The 18,860-nt window shown below is 32.3% G+C and overlaps 1 long non-coding RNA gene across 1 annotated transcript; it reads left to right on the plus strand.

Moving 5' to 3' along the window:
• The first annotated feature begins 5,296 nt into the window (after positions 1-5,296).
• LOC117216022 lies at positions 5,297-18,529 on the plus strand. The gene is made up of 2 exons (XR_004489279.1): positions 5,297-5,473; positions 18,395-18,529. It is a non-coding gene; the product is annotated as an uncharacterized LOC117216022 (long non-coding RNA).
• Positions 18,530-18,860: the final 331 nt, after the last annotated feature.

The raw sequence follows: 18,860 nt of genomic DNA on the forward strand, positions 1-18,860 counted from the left end.
TTTTTCTTCTTCAAGTTTTCTGTAATCATTTTTTCTAAACTTCTCCATTTATTCTGTTCTTCTTCGAGTAATTCATTACGTTTCGGTATCTGGCTATCTTTTCCTTTAAAACATTTTATTTTATCAGAGAGTTCTCCTATTTTCAAACTTGCTTCATTTAAGGTAACTTTATGAATTTCCGATTGATGCTTTAACATTTGATGTAAGTCTTCTATTGCTGTTTCACGTTCTTTCAACTGTTCATTAAATTCGTTGTTTAGCATATCCACTCGAGAAATTTCGAGTTCTTGAGCATCGTTTCTTCTTTTAGAAATTTGGTTTATTTTCTCTCGCTTGCTGCTACATGTTGCTGTCATTTTATCAACTTCTTTCTTCTTTTTTTTTCTTTTTTTTTTTGAACTTAAAATCTTGATTTAAGGTTTGTGTTTCACTATATGATTTATTATTATTAACTAGTTCAACATTATTTTCAGTAGATTTTTTTTCGCGTGATTTTTATACTTATTTAAATAGTTTAACATGAGCAAATGCATCGTACGTCAGATATACCATTTTTAATAAATAGTCGCCTTTACAATTCGAGTTACCTCTGAACGAGTCGCATGATTGATCAATAAGCCATGAGTAATTATGCAAATTCAGTTTTTTTCATCTATTTATTTGAATATTATAACAAAGACTTTACATTGAATATTTTATTAAAATTGTAAGTTTTTCATAAACGCTTCAAAATCCACAGTCTATTGATCAACTCCTCTATCCTTTCTCTTTCTCCTCACTAAAATAGATAAATTCCTAATGTAGTTTGTGGATAATATTTTTTTTTTTTCCTAAAGCAAATCACATTTATCATCTGATATATTTTTTGAAATAATTTCTGTCTGTACATTTTCTTCTTTTTCCTTACTCCTCTTTCTCTTTCTAATGAATTCTTTTTATTCCGTAAAATAGTTTTTGTATATTCAATTTTGTTAAGTGCAATCCTTATTTCTGATAACTTAGTTTTATTAGATAATTCTTGTGAATCTTCTACTACATCTTCCATATCATTTTGAGTGCGGCTTCTACCTTCAGTAAATTTAATATCTTGAACCGTATCATTAATTTCAATAGCTCTTTCGGTATCAAGTAAATCGCACTTATTATTTAATATACCTTTTGAATTGACTTCTGTCTCTGCAGTTTCTTCTTTTGTATCTTCTTCGAGTTTTCTTTGTTCTTCTAATCCACCCTTCTCATTTTGTAGGATCTTCCTTGTATCTTCATCTTTTTTAACTTCGACTTTATCCGATCTCCTAGGTCTGCCTCTATGTTTCGCTTCATCAGTTGCTATTACACCCGTTACTGCATTATCATTTTCTACAGATTTATACCTATCGCTATCACTAGCTGTGTTCGTTAAAAGAACTTCCCTTCGTTGACGAGTATCAGTTGTTTCGTTTTCACTATCTTAAATTGATTTTTGTTTAACACCTCTTTTTTCTTCTTTGGCAAATTTATTTTCTACATTTTCCGATGCCTTTTGTTTATTAATTATTTCACACTTGTCTTCGATTAATTTCGTCTTTAAAGCGCTTCGCAAAATTTTATTTGTGTTTGATTGTCTGGTTTGATTATAAACAATTTCTTCAAATTTTGGCGAAGTAGCAGGCTTTGCAGCAACATTATAACGACTGCTCCGTTTACTACTATCTAACATAGATGGAGATGGATTCTTGTCATCTTTATTCTCTAAAGACTTCTCTTGTGTATTAGCATCTAAATTTCTCGACATAAGATCTGCTGAAGTTTTTGATTCTGTAGTGTCACACGCATTTTTCGCTGTCATCATTTGGTCTTCTTCTATAAGCAAATGTTCATTATTGTAAGCATTATCTCTTGCTTTTTGTATGGATTCTAATGATATATTTTGTTCAACGTTGTCTATTGATTTTGTATCATTTTCAGCAGTTGATTTACTAACTGCTTCTAATTCCTTCGTTTCAATTTGGTTTTCTTTATTTGTATCGCCGTCCAAAATATTTCTCATTGAAATATTATCCTTCTTGTTATGATCTTTTTCTGCTTCTCCTAAACTTTTACTTTTTTTGTCAAACCATTCTTGTAAATTTTGAGTATCTTGTGACGAAGATGGTAACAAATCATTATACAATACTGCAATATCTTCTTTCCTTCGTTTCACAGACTCTTTCTGGTATTCTGTTGAGCTATTGACATCAAACATTAAGTCTGTTTTAATGAAAATATAATCCTGTGAAGCGGTGTCAATTGATACTTTCTTTTCATAAGAATTTTCTACATTAGACTGCAATTCTTTTCAAAATTCTTTCAAAACCATTTCTTCATTTCCTACAGTAACGTCTGTTTTCTCCAAGCTTTTGTTCAAATTATTAGAAACTAAACTACCCTGATAACTCCGACTAGTCGCTGCTTTAATAGTCTCCTTTAACAGTTTTCTTAACTTGATTTCGTTCTGCTTCTGCATAGCGTCTAATATGGCCCGAATACTTGGATCCACACCAGTAGCCATAGGGCTAACAGAAGATGTGTCTTCTGATTTTTTGCTCATAGTGGTTATTGTACTGTTGTTGGAGTCTGTACTAGCGAAGCTATTGTGACGAGTACGATAATATTTAAAAGAATCCAGTTCTTTACCTGAATATTCTTCTTTTCGTGACCAGTTTCAGTTTTGGTGATGACCGTAGTCCGCTTTCCGTAGAAGTCGTTTTCACGCAAAGTGAGCTGATCTGCAGTCGATCGCATCCGAAATGCGTAATTTCGTTTTCTTGAAGTTGATGGATCCTGGCACGGATCGCCAAAATGTTACGTAAAATGGATACTTGGGTTGCGAGAGAAAAGAAAGCTGAGTCGTAGCCCAACTATTAATTCTCTTTTATCGAACTTTATTATGACTTTGGCACTTACAGTAGAATAACGTTGAACAGAGAAAGGAGTGTTGTACAAGAACAGCAACTAGAACGAGAACTCCCCGGGCTGGGTGAAGTCTCGGCTTATATACACCCTGGCTTGGGGATGTTGGGGGGTTTGGTGTGGATTCCAAGGAGTCCGAAAGTCGGGGTTGGGGCCTTATCTCTGATGGGGACTAAGATGCGTCGCGGCGTTGGCGTCCGACAGTCGGGAGTCGATGTCTTTTCTCTGAGAGGTAATTGGTGTCACACGGTCAACGGGACGAACTCTCCATCTAACAAAGGCATTAAGTAATCCTATAGCTCTCCTTAAAAGAAAGATTTGTAGCGGCACATGGCAGTAAACATTCCAACGGTTTCTGTCCCGTAGCTCGCCACACGCAGATCCTATTCTCCGGGCAGGATGTTTACCAGATGTCGACGCGTCTCCACAGTACGTGATCGGCTAGCCCGAGGACCGTCATAAACACTAATATCTAGTTACCTAAAATCCTTCAACAGATACACAGTCTTTGTTCCAGTTACGGGAAGACAGGAGAGACCTATTTTTCCACGAACGACGTCTCCCACTAGCAACCCTCCCTCAAGGGCGGCTAGCATCCTTTTCTAACTACCGATATGGAGATTGGCCAATTAGCAGCAACGTCAATTTCCCTTACTTTCCGAACGTAGGATGTCCCCGACAAATCCGATGATCTCGTGTCCTTAGACACACCCCGTCATATTTTTCCTCTGGGGGATCACCGGGTCGGAAAGTCTCTCTCTCTTGCAGTCTCATCGACAAAAAAGGATTAACTCCTTACGGTCAGCGAATATTAACACAGAATCCGACTTAGATTTTTTGCGAGCGCGTACGACTACCGTCCCGTTGTCCGCGGATTCGTTATTGAACCTAGGATCATTGTCATTAGTCTCTCGAATATCTAATAACCACGGTTACTTGTCCGGTTTTATGGTAATCGTATTTGCACTAGTCAATGTCTTCTCTATTGCATAACGACAACGTGTAACCCAAACGAAGATTCGTTTCACGCCCCTAACCCTAATTCTAATGTAAACCCGAGGTATATATATATAAATAAATAAATAATTATAAATTAATATTAACTATTATTAATAATAGTTTAATTATATATCTCAAGATAATAAAATATTTATAATTTATATTAATTTTTATATATAAATATTTAATTATATATAATACATTTTTTTCGATTTAAAGTTAAAATATTTATATTTATATTTTAATTTTTTTATAAAATTAAATATATGTATAAAGATTTTAAAATTAATATATTTAAAATTAATAATTATATATTAATATATACTTATATACAAGATAATTCAATTTTTATCAATTTTATTAAAAAATTTTATTTTATTACGTTAAATATTTATAAATTATTTTAATTTAATTATCTAATTAAATTATTATTAATTAATTATAATAGCAATATTTATAATAGTATTGTTAATTTTTTATTTTTATATTTTAAAATATATATATAATGTACGTATCCATTATGTATTTCCAATGTACGTACAGCAGATACTCACAGGAAAAACCAACGAGACTAATAATAAAATCAATGAATTAGAAAAAAGAGCTATAGACAAATATCTTATAATATACCGTGGCATAATCTGCAATTTATTATAAAATAATTGATCCGAGCAGTATCAATTATAAAAGAAGATGGCTGAATATGATAGACACTGTCCAATACTAATCAAATATAATCATTTAGTTAATCTTTAAGATTTAAGTTAAGATACATCTTTGAGGAATCAATAAGTCTTTCGCTAATAGCCTAATAGATCTCTTGATAGATCAAACGAAGAAATACCTAACCGCGATTACAGCCAATTGGTACATATTATTCGATACATAATTAATATTTGTATCACGTACAGCGATGCAAGTGGTATTGAAGAAAATAGCCATTTTATGTTACAACTATAACGAGTAAATTTACTCGTTTAACTTGAGAGGAATTAAAAAGGTACCTGACTTTTAAATAAGCATTAAATAAGAAATATCGCAGACGGTGATGTAGGTGTTATTCAAGAAAAGAGAACATTTTATTTTGTAATTAGCACGAGTAAATGAACGAATATCGATAATATAATATAATGATTAATATGAATTTTATCTGGCTGATTATTTAAATACCATAACATATCTCACAGTAACGTCATCGACTGCCGTTAGGCTCTTTTCCCTTTTTGTTCAAACTAATTGATAGTCGAAAACTAGTATCAAGGAGGTGTGAATTTAGTCTTAGTTTGTAGAAACTATTAAAATGATAAAAATGGATAGCGTATTAAATCGTCGAAGGCGCCAATTTACGATAAAAATTAAGAAATTGTTCAATTTGATTTTGTTATAATGGAAAACCCGTCCTTTGCTATGTCAAGAGATCGTTAACGTTTGATTGACATCTCGACACCTTGTCAAGATATATAAGGAACGCGGAAGTCGCGCGCGAGCTCTTTCGTGCCTGAAATTCCGGACAGTGAACATCCAAGAAGAATTTAAATATAAGGTAAATAAAAAAAAATATCAAATAACAACATTGTAACTAGTAATTTATAACGTCTAAGCCATTAATTTACAATACTTGAGAAATTAATTTATAATATTTAAGCTATTAATTTATAACATTTAAGCCATTAATATATAACATATAAGCAATTAATTTATAACGTCTAAACTATTAATTTATAACATTTGTTGAGATATGTATAATTTTCTGTGTTGGACTGGGTTAAATGTGTAGTAGAGATACTTGTATGTGAATATCAGCGTGTGGATGTATGTGTGTGCGCGGCGTCTCGAAAACAGATGAATGTAAACTGTTCAGTCGGTTAACAGTCGGGTATAGAAGAAAGTGCTGAGACGCGTGCAAGTGTGTATCGATGAATATATAAGAAATCGTCCATGAAATAAATATATTACTATTTTAAAATTAATCCTCAGTATAAATTTAGTGTTCTTATAACATTATTTCGACTTCAAAGATCCACAATTCTCAACAACATTTGTGCTATTAATTTATAACATTTAAGTTATTAATTTACAACATCTAAGCCATTAATTTACAACATTTGAACTGTTATTCTATACATTTAAGTTATTAATTTATAACATTTAGGCTATTAATTTACAACATCTTAGCCATTAATTTACAATATTTGAACTATTATTTTATACATTTAAGCCATTAATTTATAACATTTGAACTATTAATTTATAACATTTAAGCCATTAATTTATAACATTTAAGCTATTAATTTTCAACATCTAAGCCAATAATGTACAACATTTAAACTGTTATTTTATACATTTAAACTATTAATTTATAACATTTAAGCTATTCATTTATACCTTCTAAGCCATTAATTTATAACATTTAAGCCATTAATCTAAAAAAAATTTAAGCTATTCATTTATACCTTCTAAGCCATTAACTTATAACATTTACGCCATTAATCTAAAAATTACATCATTAATTCTTAACAGTTATACCAATAATTTATAACAACATTTTCCCATTAATTCAATGTAATTATGCTCTTAATTTATAACAGTTGTACCCTTAATCGGAAGTAACTCTACATTCATTGATTTTAATCAATACCATAAATTCGTAGTGAGTGAATTAAAGATTTATTTTGCTTTATTTTATTAACGAAATCTATCAAGTCTTTGAAGTGCTATTTCATTTCCATATAGCATTATATTTTAACTCTGAATACAGTATTCAATTTCCAATTTCACTATTTCGTATAAAATCTGTGGTAACACAGAGTGTCGATGTATGTGTCACGTAAAATAACAAAATAAAAAAGGAATTTGAGGTAAAAAATAAAAAAAGAAAACTTTGTTTTTTTTCTAACATCAATACACTTTACAATCTACTTCCGAACTCTAGGCGTGACTTTCTAAGACTGACTCTTATGATTTTACTTTCGATCGGATCCGATTACTTTCTTTTGTCATCCCTCAACATCCCCACCGTCCATGCATTTGCTAGGCGTCCGCGATCGTTGCCACGTGCTCTTTCTTCTAGAACCTTCGGTGGAAGGACCGTTGGGATGTTGATGGTTCATTAAGCACTTCAGCGATATACATTGTCGCCGAGTGCTTTATCTCTATCGTCAGTCCGTCGGATTTGAAGTATGCCGGTAGTGACATATGTAACGATATATGGTATAACGTTATAACGTATTACTTTACATGATATAACTTTATAACGTATTACGTTATATGGTATGACGTTATAACGTATTACGTTATATGGGATGACGTTATAACGTATTACGTTATATTTTATAACGTTATAACGTAATACGTTGTATGCTATGACGTTATAACGTATAACGTTATATGCTATAACTTTATAACGTAATACGTTATATGGTATGACGTTATAAAGTATTACGTTATATGGGATGACGTTATATCGTAATACATCATATGGTATACAGTTATAACGTTTTAGGTTAAATGGTATGACGTTATAACGTATTACGTTTTATGGGATGACGTTATAACGTAATACGTTATAACGTTATAACGTTATAACGTAATACATTATATGGTATGACGGTATAACGTATTATGTTATATGGTATGACGTTATAACTTATTACGTTATATGGGATGACGTTATAACTTATTACGTTATATGGGACGACCTGTTTCTGTGTGGAGATTGATTCCTAATACAACGTGTGTCCCATTATATCAGCATCTATAAAGTACAATTCTATGTGATTTCTACGGAGAACAATACAATCGATCCACACCTTCGTCAGGCAAAACGTTTATCCCGTGACCGTGGCTACGTTCGGCGACCAGTTGTCACCTCGAACCCACTTTCGCTTTCACAAATGTCAAACAATTACAAATGACAATTGCTTAATTACAGTTATGATAAAATCTAGGCTAAAGCATTAGAAGGCTTCCTCAAAATTGCAAAGGGAAGGCTCCGGTTTTCCCTTCATCTCCGACATATATAATAATCTGTTAATAGCAGCGTTCTCTTCAAGTTAACTACCCTCATTATCCCAAAAGAAATAAGGGATTGAACGATTCGTGGCGTCGATTAGTCAATCGTAACGGGAATTTACGATTCCCGTTGGCGCACTTCCTCGAGATCGCGTCTCCCCACGAACGTGCGAATTTACATATTTAACAATATATATATGGCGGGTTAATGTTGAAATTTTGGGTGTTTGGGCGTTAATTTTAGTTTCTTTACATTTTTTTTCCTTTAGGAATACCTGCACTTTATCATTTATGGAAGTTTTGTTAACAGAAACGAAAAATTTAGAAAAGATATATATAATCAAGGAATCTCAGGATAGCACACTTAGACTGCAGATTTTTCTGTATGCAAAAGTAAGTCAAAGGAAGAGGATGAAGTTTTCTTGTATAAGGCTTTGTTTCTGCTTGAGCTAGCTTACAATGAAATACGTTCAGTGTGACAGAGTATCGACAACTATTTCAAACTTTAGCTTTAAATACAAAAAGTTTACGCGCAAAAATAAGCTGAAGAAAAGAAAAATGTTTTTTTTTTCTTGTTTGACGTCTTATCCTGTCTGGCGGTATGGAATTATTCTGTAAAAGCCTGTATATGTACAGAGTATATAAAAAATACACTTATTTGACCGGACCACCCTAATTCTACAACTCTGGATGATACAGTTTTACAAACGTCTACTCATCGCGAGGACCAACTTGCCAACTTTTCAAAATAAGCTATGAGTCGCAATTGAACCGTTTTCTGGAGAAATGACGTTGAAATTCCATTGGGTCTTACATCGAGATTATTCGCAACAAGTTTATATTTCGCAGTCAGGTAGAAAGTAAGCAATGTGACATTAACGAGAAAACAACAAGTTTTCGTTAGCAGGTGGGATAGCCAGTGATAAACAGAATGGAGCAATCAGCGTGATTTCACATTATTACAGAATTATCTACTACGTGAAAAAAGACTTTCAAACAAAGATTCTGATTTTATTAGCTTTCTTTTAGAATAAATAGAAAATAAAATTTGTAAATAACAATTAATCTCATTATTTTAAATAATATATTTAAACTTGTTGAAATTGCAAATAATTTATTTCTGTCTTTTAACATTTAAACAATTATTTAAATGAAAATTTATTTAATAGTGCCCAGTATTGCGCGCAACACATTTTTGGAACAACGAACAATTCGATAGTCGGTAATAGAGATAGATGGCAAAATAATTGGATTTATTGATAAAATGAGGATTAAATTGATTAAAAAAAGTAAATTGATTAAAATGTATACAAATCCTACATATACAAGAATAATATCTTGCACATCATGGTATCCAAATATATTTTCCCAGTAAAGTTCCATTTGATCCTCGTGCTAAGTAGCATACGGTGCCAGCAAACGTCAATTTTTACAAAATTTTGCATGAATCAATCGATCCAGAGGCTCCGATCCTCCAAAATCACGCTAGTGGACACTTATACGCCCTGACACTTTTTATACATGCTGTACATAAAAATATATCTATCGAAACTGTTGTTATTTCTATACTCAGAGGTAAGATCAGAGTAGTTATTATTTTATTGAATGGATAAATCAATTACACCGTTCTGAGCCAAAAAAAAGCCTTTATTGCACACGCTTACAAAAACTAGGGATAAAAACAAAAAAGCATCTTAAGCCTATCGATTAAATCTATCGATTGTAACTAGCATCATCCTCTAGTTACTATTTCTTATCACTAACGCATCTGCATATGGATGGCGAGCACGAACTCACGTTGTCATTTTCAACAGAAACTTTGATACAAAGTACGCAGATTTGTGTATAAATACATTACGGTTGAAAAATTGTTGAATATTTACTACTGTGTATCTGTTATACTTGATCGTTAACACCTGTTTTTTTCGCCTGCCTAACTTACTATCCTCAAAATGTTATCAGATTATACATTTTGTTCGGCTGATAAAATGGAATTTCTTGGAATTTAGAGCTCCCTTTACATTCACTTGTTATTGTACGAGTATTTTGCTCGTTCACCAGCCGTTCACTCATTTTATTTTGCAATCGTGACAATTTGATGCTGCTTCTCCACTCTGTATAACGTGTTACCTACAAACACCGATATGTATATAATCTGATGCATTAATTACTATACGATACACCATGAGGACGTTAATACACGCAAAACGAAATAGATAAAGAGTATCTGCTAAAATTATAGCTATAACATATAATATAATATATAATATAATATAATATAATATATTTTTGTTACAGTCGACTTCTCCAAAAGTCAAAAGCTTGTCTTGTTATTGGCACGTACCGTAAACACTCGACTAATTGCGTATTTCTTAAAGCTATATTTCCCCTCTTTACAACTTTTTTACGAGATTAGTTTGAAATCAGCCCAATTGATAAACCATTTCAATTTTCAATCTCTATATTCAAAATTTATTATAATCAATTCTATTTTAGTTTTTGCTATCAAAGGAACATAAATTGGAAGTTGAAACAAAAAACATGGGTTCTAATTAAATATTACTATCTGCTTCTATTCTTAATCGTTACGAATTATTTATACATTATTACCAATTATCAATTGTTTATTATACATTGCTCGTTGCATTCACCCTATTACCCCTACACTTCCGTATCATCAACCATATTGCTATCTTCGAATAATTTTCCTCAAACGCAAAATCTCCCACATACCTAACCTTTTAATTTCAAAGCTAATTAATTCAGGGACATCTTCGATCTTTAACAAGCGTGTATCCTACCAATGATTAGCAGCTACTCTTCATTAATTCATTAATTCATTGATTCAATCTGTAACGTTTCGAGTATGTACATCGCATGTCGTATCATTGTATCGGTATTGTATCTGTTGATTCGAAAGATAGCTGGTTACTCAGGTGGCTAAATTGATCTCGCCATAGACGAAACTTATTTGTGTGTCCATCTATGTATATATAAAAGATATACACAAGCAAACAGATAAGGCAATCGAGAATCAATGGATTCAATAGCCGGTAAATATTTACAAAAAAAGGAGATACCGCCGATTTTGACATTTTTTAACTATTTTGTTAATGTTATCAGTTTGAGTAAGATTTTATTCGAGGATTGCCGTTCACTAAAAAGTTAATATCAAAAAAGTTCAATGAGTCATTTGCATTTAAGAGAGTGTACTTAGTCAGATTCTTAGTAAACACTTATCCAACAGCCGATCGTTTAGTAATTTTCGATTCGATTATTCGTGTTCGTTTTTTCGTGTTCGATAACGTTTTGCAGAAGAAGATTCGATTCAATGTTTGTAATATGTCGTGTATACAATTTTAATAATTACATTCGATAATTGCAAAAAAATCGGGACTGAAACGATACAATTATGGAGACGTAGGAACGACTCTATTCCTCAAAATTGACAACGCGAATGAAAGAGAAAGAGAGCCTCGTTAAAGGCTGGCGATAAGTTGAAAGATTCTTATTTGCGATTTTTGATCAATGAAATTTTTGCTAATATGTTTCTCGCGTTTTACTGGTTAAAATGACACCAAACACGATAAAATTTGGAACATATTTGCTTACTTAATAATTGATAATTAAATATTATTCATATTATATCATGTTTGATCTTATTTTAGTCGGGGAAATCCTACAAATGCGTTAGTGGAAATTTAATTTTAAAAAGCCTAAAATAAGGCAATTTTCAGTTTTGAATGATTACTCGGATACATTGTCTCAACGATAACTGATAATATTGGATCATGTTACACTGCTCGATCGCAATGGACCGCCAAATTTCCGCGATCTCAGGGAAATCTGTCCTTCTCAAAGTGGACACGACGGCTGTGTAACTACGTAGAGGACTTTTTCGTGCAATTATCGAATGTTTGTACTAACCGTTTAATTTTTTGTTCCAAAATTCTTATTCTTTATATTAGATGAATAATTCAAATATCTCACTGTGAAGTACCTGTGTTATTATTGATTGGTGTTTTATAATTATATTAAACAACGAATACTGAATAACGAAGTATTTTTCGGTTAAGGATTTCTTTCGTTATTCATAATTAATAATTATTATACATAGCAATTTCGACAAAGTAACGAAGATTTCTCCAATTGATTGCGTCTCCTAGTTTAATGGTGTTTTATAAACGGGCCGCTTATCTTGAAAATGGTAAATCCATTTTCCTTTGTTTCGGAATATTGAAACATTACGTTCGATTGGACTATTTTACTACGTTTTATGACCTTGAGTGACCTTAAATGACCGCGATATTTAAATCCGTCTTCAAAAGAGCAACAATGGGACAAATAGGTATTCAAAACTACACGGCTACACTTAAAAAAAAAAAAACGAAGCCTATTAAAGTGTTCTTTAAAACTCGTAAACGCGTCCATCTGAGAAAAACTTTTTCCATCGCGTAATAGCCTCCTCGAAACCAAACAACTTTTGTTTCAAACATTTCCCTGCGTCTCAAAAAATTGAAAGAATTATTCAGGTGGTTTGCTGTTGAAGACTCAGCCTGTATATCCCCAAAATTCCATGTAGTTCTGATTGTTAGGCAAACTGATATTGTAATCTAACACGAGTCAACCTCATCAAGGGGCGAGAGGGAGGGGGTGTCAATAGACTAAACACAGAAGTATTCGCCTCTATATGTACCTCTATTCGCTATTTTGAACATGAACAGAAAGATAACAGTACGGAGTGGGTGAGAAAAGCATTAAGAATTTTGATCCAGCATTTTTTAATCTCTTTATTGTGACATGAAAACTACGGAAAAAGTAATTTAAAAAAGCGACCAGATATCAATGACCTACGAAAAAGATAAAATTCATCCGGACAGAAAGAAGGAAGAAAACTATTTAACGTTTCATCAGAGAAAAAGAATCGAGGAAAAGGCTTGGTTATTGATCTTGTGAGACAGGAACGTCATAAATGCTAGTATAGGTAATCTTGCAGAAGTTGTTAAGAATCTTTATCGTAGTTTGGTATGAAAAATATCGAATAATTTGGATTTCGAATCACATACAAATTAAAATGCAGGGGAGAGTCGCACAGTACCTTGTGCTAGAGTTGATAAAAATGAAAATTTACAAAGTGACTTTATAGCACAAATGGAACTTGATAAAAGTAGGAAAATTAATTTTATGAAATTCAATAATACGAATTGACGAATTAACAATGTGCAAGAGTAGTAATGTTGGAATTTGTAGGAAACGAAAAATTGTCGTCCAGTACCGATCAATTATTTAATTATTTGAGCTTTTGCTCTAAATGGTTAATAATGTTTTAAAAAGTCCTCTAGATGTCAGTATACATATTCTTATTCAAATTTGATTTTTATGTATATCGTATGGAAAATACTTAATATTTTCTTGATCTGCGCATTCGACGTGTGCCCAGACTTCACATTCGTCGTTTTTGAAACATTGAAAGCTTCAGTGACCTGTCTTTGGGCCATTTTATTTTTGAAGAGTAGCTTCGAAGCCCCATTCATGTTCTCCTCTGACCATTTCTCTCTTTTCTGTTTTGGACTTTCAGACATTTTTCTATGGAAAAGGTAGAAGAAAAATTAAACGGACACCTTCTAATTTAGTCTCAGTTGCCAAAATATTGAACTTACAGGTAAAAGAAATTCGGTCTATGACTAAATCATCGGTATTGGACGACAAATACGTTGAACAAATACGTTTTAGATTATAATGTATATAATATACAAAGGAAATTATGAAAGTGGGGCAAATAACTGGTAATTACACTTAATAAATTAGATATAGTATACATTAAAAAAAATTTTACTTACCTGAAAAACAACATGTCAACTCTAGAAAATAATTTTTAATTTTCGAAATATCAATGTATATGTTTGACATATCAGATCAATATGGCTCCGAAATATGTTACACGGAATTGTTCATTTTCATTTGTTTGTTCCAATATTCTTACATGTAATGCCTGTTACACGTTTTATCTTTAAAATAGCAAACTCATTATTTACTCGAGATTTATTCCTAGCGCACAAATATTTTTCAATAGAGCGATGCAAAGTTTTACTGTATCTCGGATCATCACAAGTTAATCAAAATCTTGAAGATTCGATTTCACCTGCTCAAAGTGACTTTTGCAGGCAAAAGAAATTGTTCCTCGGATACTTTAATATTTTGTACTAAATTTCATCAAAAATAGAATTTTATTTGCTAATAGAAGATAACTATGTTTTGGTACTCCTACAGAACAATATCACGACATTCGCTAAAATTACAAATATTGTACAGTATATTCACTGCAAGGCTAATTGAAATAGCTTGTAATCCAACATATAAGAATGCTACTTGCAAAGTATCTTTGCTAGTAACAGTTTAAAGTAGAGAGATATTCCGAAAAAATCATATATTTTATACATATATGTACGTAGTATATACAGTGAATATAACTATCTTTCTGAATTTATAAAATAACAGTATATAATAATAAATAATAATAATAATATAATATTATAATAATAATAAAAAAATAATATAATAATAAATAAAAATAACATAATAATAATAAATTTATAGAATAACAATATTCCAATATTTATATTTTTCCTTGTTGCAATTTTGTAAACCGTCAAAGCGTTTACAACAGAAATTCCCAGAAGGAATTGAATGCCAAGTTTTCTGTATCATTTGATTCCTTTTCTAATTGTGGTGGCATAAGAAACCATTTGATCGGAATAATCTATACCACACTTTCCTTCGTTATATTCGACAACAGCTAGCGGTTTTAATGTAGCGAACAAGCGAAACGAAAGATCATTCTTGAGACCACCACTTGAGCGATTCGCATTACTAAAATATCGATAGGAGCACCTAGCAGAGAACGCTTGGTACTGCTGTACGCGTGGCCTGACGCAGATTTTTTTGGAAACACGCGTGGCAGTCAATGTGTTAATAAACTATTAAACTACATGTCGTGAAGAAGTATCCCCTTTATGAACATTTATTAATAGCTCTAGAGTTGATAATATTAGCTTGAGGAAGTTCTGTATGTACGTGTAATTGATAGTACTCGCGTACACCTGTGCGTGTAAAACGTTTCAAGTTAATAAAGAGAACATGATACACGTGGAATAGGTATGAATAAAAATTACAAGAAGCCGGAGAATATTCTAAAACATATGCCATGATAAAATATAAATTGTAAAGAGTTATAGATCATGTTATTATATATTAAAATTATGCTTAACAAGCAGCTTTTAGCGTAAATATGACGCTGCGTTAATTAAATCCAACAATATTGAGAAAAGAACAAATTGAACAATACCTAGAAATAATTTAGAAAAATACTGTTAGATCAATTTCATATTGGGTTTTCTTTACTCGATGTCAAACTTAACTCTTATTCGTCTTTTGCATAAACTCTTTTCGTGATATGAAACTTTAGAGTTGACATGCTGCTGGTATTAATTGCACACGCAGAATAAGATTTTCCAAATTGAATCGAAACGATTTAGACAGAAAAATGTAATACTTTCAATATTCATAACAATTATTTATGCATTCCGCATATAAACCTACCGAATATTTATTACTTACTTTTAGCTCAAAAATATTTGATATACTACTACCAAGCAAATATTAGATTGAAGAGGAAATCATACATGAAAGATGTCACTTTTTTTAATAAAAAGTTCGTTCTCATCAAAGTTTCTGGCAATTTATTACATACCTGTGTACAAAGTGGATTACTTTGTAACACAACTGGAAAGTAACTTTCTTTAGTAATGATTTACGTAATAAATTACGCAAAAAGTAAAAAGAAGATTATATTTTAAATCATATTCTAAGAATAACTGTATTTTAAACGTGATTTCAAAAGAATTTTGAATTTAAAAATTCGTCAAAAGTACATACGTACTTACTACTTCGACACGATCTAGGCTAATTATGTGTACTAATGTTTATACATCTTGATAGTAGCTGTATTCAAAGAGCGCGTCGAATCTTTTTATAGTATTTGCCTTTTGATGTATTAAAAGTATTGTAGTAACTGATGGTTTCTTAGAGTAAGGACAAGTGATGATGGTAGAGTTCAAAGTTTAGTGTATTTTAATAAGTGATATTCAATAACAAAAGGACCGACTACAATATCGTCGCACGCCGACTCACACTCCGTGTCCGCTCAACTCGCACTCTGCTTCTCCACTGACTCTCTGGCCGTTGTAGCACTCTATTGTCTTTTGCTAGGCCCACCGCACACGTGTTCTGCAGACGCTCGTAGCCAGGGTCACGTAGGTCTTTTCGGCAAGGCTATTTACTTGAAGGACCCGGTAATGCATTGATGGAGCCGACAGCGCCTCGGCTCTCGCGACATTGTCTGTAGTTAGCTCGACGTTTCTTGGGCCCTTCTCCCCGATACTACAGTATCATTAGAGATATTCTTCTTATTATCGCAAATATGTATTGTTCTGCTCATTACATCGACAAGTGAACGGATTTTAAGCTTCCTATTCTTTTACATTTTCAATATTTCCAGAGTTATTTGTTTTCAGTAGAAAAAATATTAATTCCTGCCACTTTTGAGAGGAATTGTTTAGAAGTGTATTCTGTTTATCTCGAATCGCTCAAATATATCGGGGAAAAAATGAATGACACAAAAATCGAATGACATCGAAAAGGATATACTATTATATTCGTGTGTATTTACTTTGCGTGTATTGTCTTAACATGAAATTTCTTGCGTGTTAAAATATTTCAATAGATATCTCCATTTTTTGTTACATAATCACGCAGCTGACGTTCAGACATCTCTAAAATACTAGAAACTTGCGTCTTTCGCACCATCCGCTATCGTAATAGAAACTTTCAAATTCGACAGAGCAATACAAAGCACGTGTCACGTAAAATAACAAAATAAAAAAGGAATTTGAGGTAAAAAAATAAAAAAAGAAAACTTTATTTTTTTTCTAACATCAATACACTTTACAATCTACTTCCGAACTCTAGGCCTGACTTTCTAAGACTGACTCTTATGATTTTACTTTCGATCGGATCCGATTACTTTCTTTTGTCATTCCTCAACATCCCCACCGTCCATGCATTTGCTAGGCGTCCGCGATCGTTGCCACGTGCTCTTTCTTCTAGAACCTTCGATGGAAGGACCGTTGGGATGTTGATGGTTCATTAGGCACTTCAGCGATATACATTGTCGCCGAGTGCCGCCACATCTTTATCTCTATCGTCAGTCCGTCGGATTTGAAGTATGCCGGTCGTGACACACGCGAAAAGTGACTGACCAAAAAAGAACTGAATGTTTTGACGACATTAAGAAACTGCAGCCTTGTATTTCAGCAATATCATACCAGCAATAACAAATTTTGAGAAATATCTTTATGTTCTATTCCTGTGGCGTACTTTGGATAACGCTAATCCCGGCGACACACTAAATTTTGAAATCCATACGACTGATTCTACAGAAGCGGGGATTCTACAGCAGCGATTTCGCTTGCACAGTTGTTCATTTAATTTGTGAATTGTAAGAAACCTCAAGTATGTCAGAGGACATAGTGATATTGCTACAAAAGCGACTAGACAAATAGAGAGCTACATGTGATTTTATCGTATTTTTTTAACCCTTTCGCTTCGGCAATCCAGTCCGCCGAAGTACTGTCACTGAACGGAAACGCGCGCCAGAAATACGCACAGTGTGCGTGGCTACTGTATATACGTTTTCCTAAGTCTTAAATAATAATAATTCTTGTAAGAACCGTATACGAAATATCGTTTCACTGTCAATGGATTTAGTAGATTTTTTAGCATGAAACAATATACGATTTTGATGTTGTTTCAACAACGAGTAACTTAAAGAAGTGATTAATCCAATATGTCAATAAAATCAAGGGAAAATGTTCTGTCGATAACGAAAAAATATATTAATGACCACAGATAGCATTTGTATATGCATCATTTTTGTCAAATTTTGTCTTCAAAACACAACTTTGGACAATACAAGAACTAGATATTAAGTTTTTAATGTTTTTAATATTCCTATTTTATCTACTTTTGCTAAAATACATTAAACACATTTCAATACTAAACTAAAGATCTTTAAACTTAAAAATGACTTTTGCTTATTCCCATGTCACAAACAATTGGCTTTAATAATTATCGATCAATACTCTCTTATTCGTAAGCACATCAGCATATTCGATCCATGCAAATTCACGTAAAATGTTACTACTTACTGCCTTTCGTTACATGTATCTTAATAAATTGTATCTTATTAAATCTTAATAAATATGAGTCTTAATAAAAAGAAGTTACTTTTTACGTAGACCAAACCTAGTTCTATTATTAAGCGCGTAAGCAGATAAGATGAAGATCAAATAGAGGCAAAGCTAAAAAATAACGACTATATATTTTCATGTTTCAGCGTTGAAAACTTATGTGGGTGAAACGCTAGAATTGACTGGAGTTCTTCGACAAGAAATGGGCACTTGTCTTTGCATAGACAGCAACAATGTGCCTCCGACAGTCAGCAAACGTTACTCTGTACAAGTTCACTGTATGTATTATTAAGCGCTTATCATAGAGTTATTATACAAATATATTTGCAATTATCATTCTTATATATTATACAAGATGAATCAGAACACGTGGAAAATATGGCAGAGGTTGATTCTGAATACTGAAATAAGAAGAAAATTTTATATAACATAATATGCCTAATATGACCATACGTTCCGCTTATAGCTTATTTTGCGATGCTAAACATTACACAGATGAACGATTTCTTGGAAAATAGATAAATCGTGCCGGCCTTATTTCCGGACCAATACGCTCTTCGGATCCGAATCCGTTCGATTATTAAATACGGGGACGTTTAAAATCTCTTACTT

This window comes from Bombus bifarius, unplaced genomic scaffold (genome assembly GCF_011952205.1).
Source record: "Bombus bifarius isolate JDL3187 unplaced genomic scaffold, Bbif_JDL3187 scf7180000010045_frag, whole genome shotgun sequence".
Classification (NCBI taxonomy): Eukaryota; Metazoa; Arthropoda; class Insecta; order Hymenoptera; family Apidae; genus Bombus; species Bombus bifarius.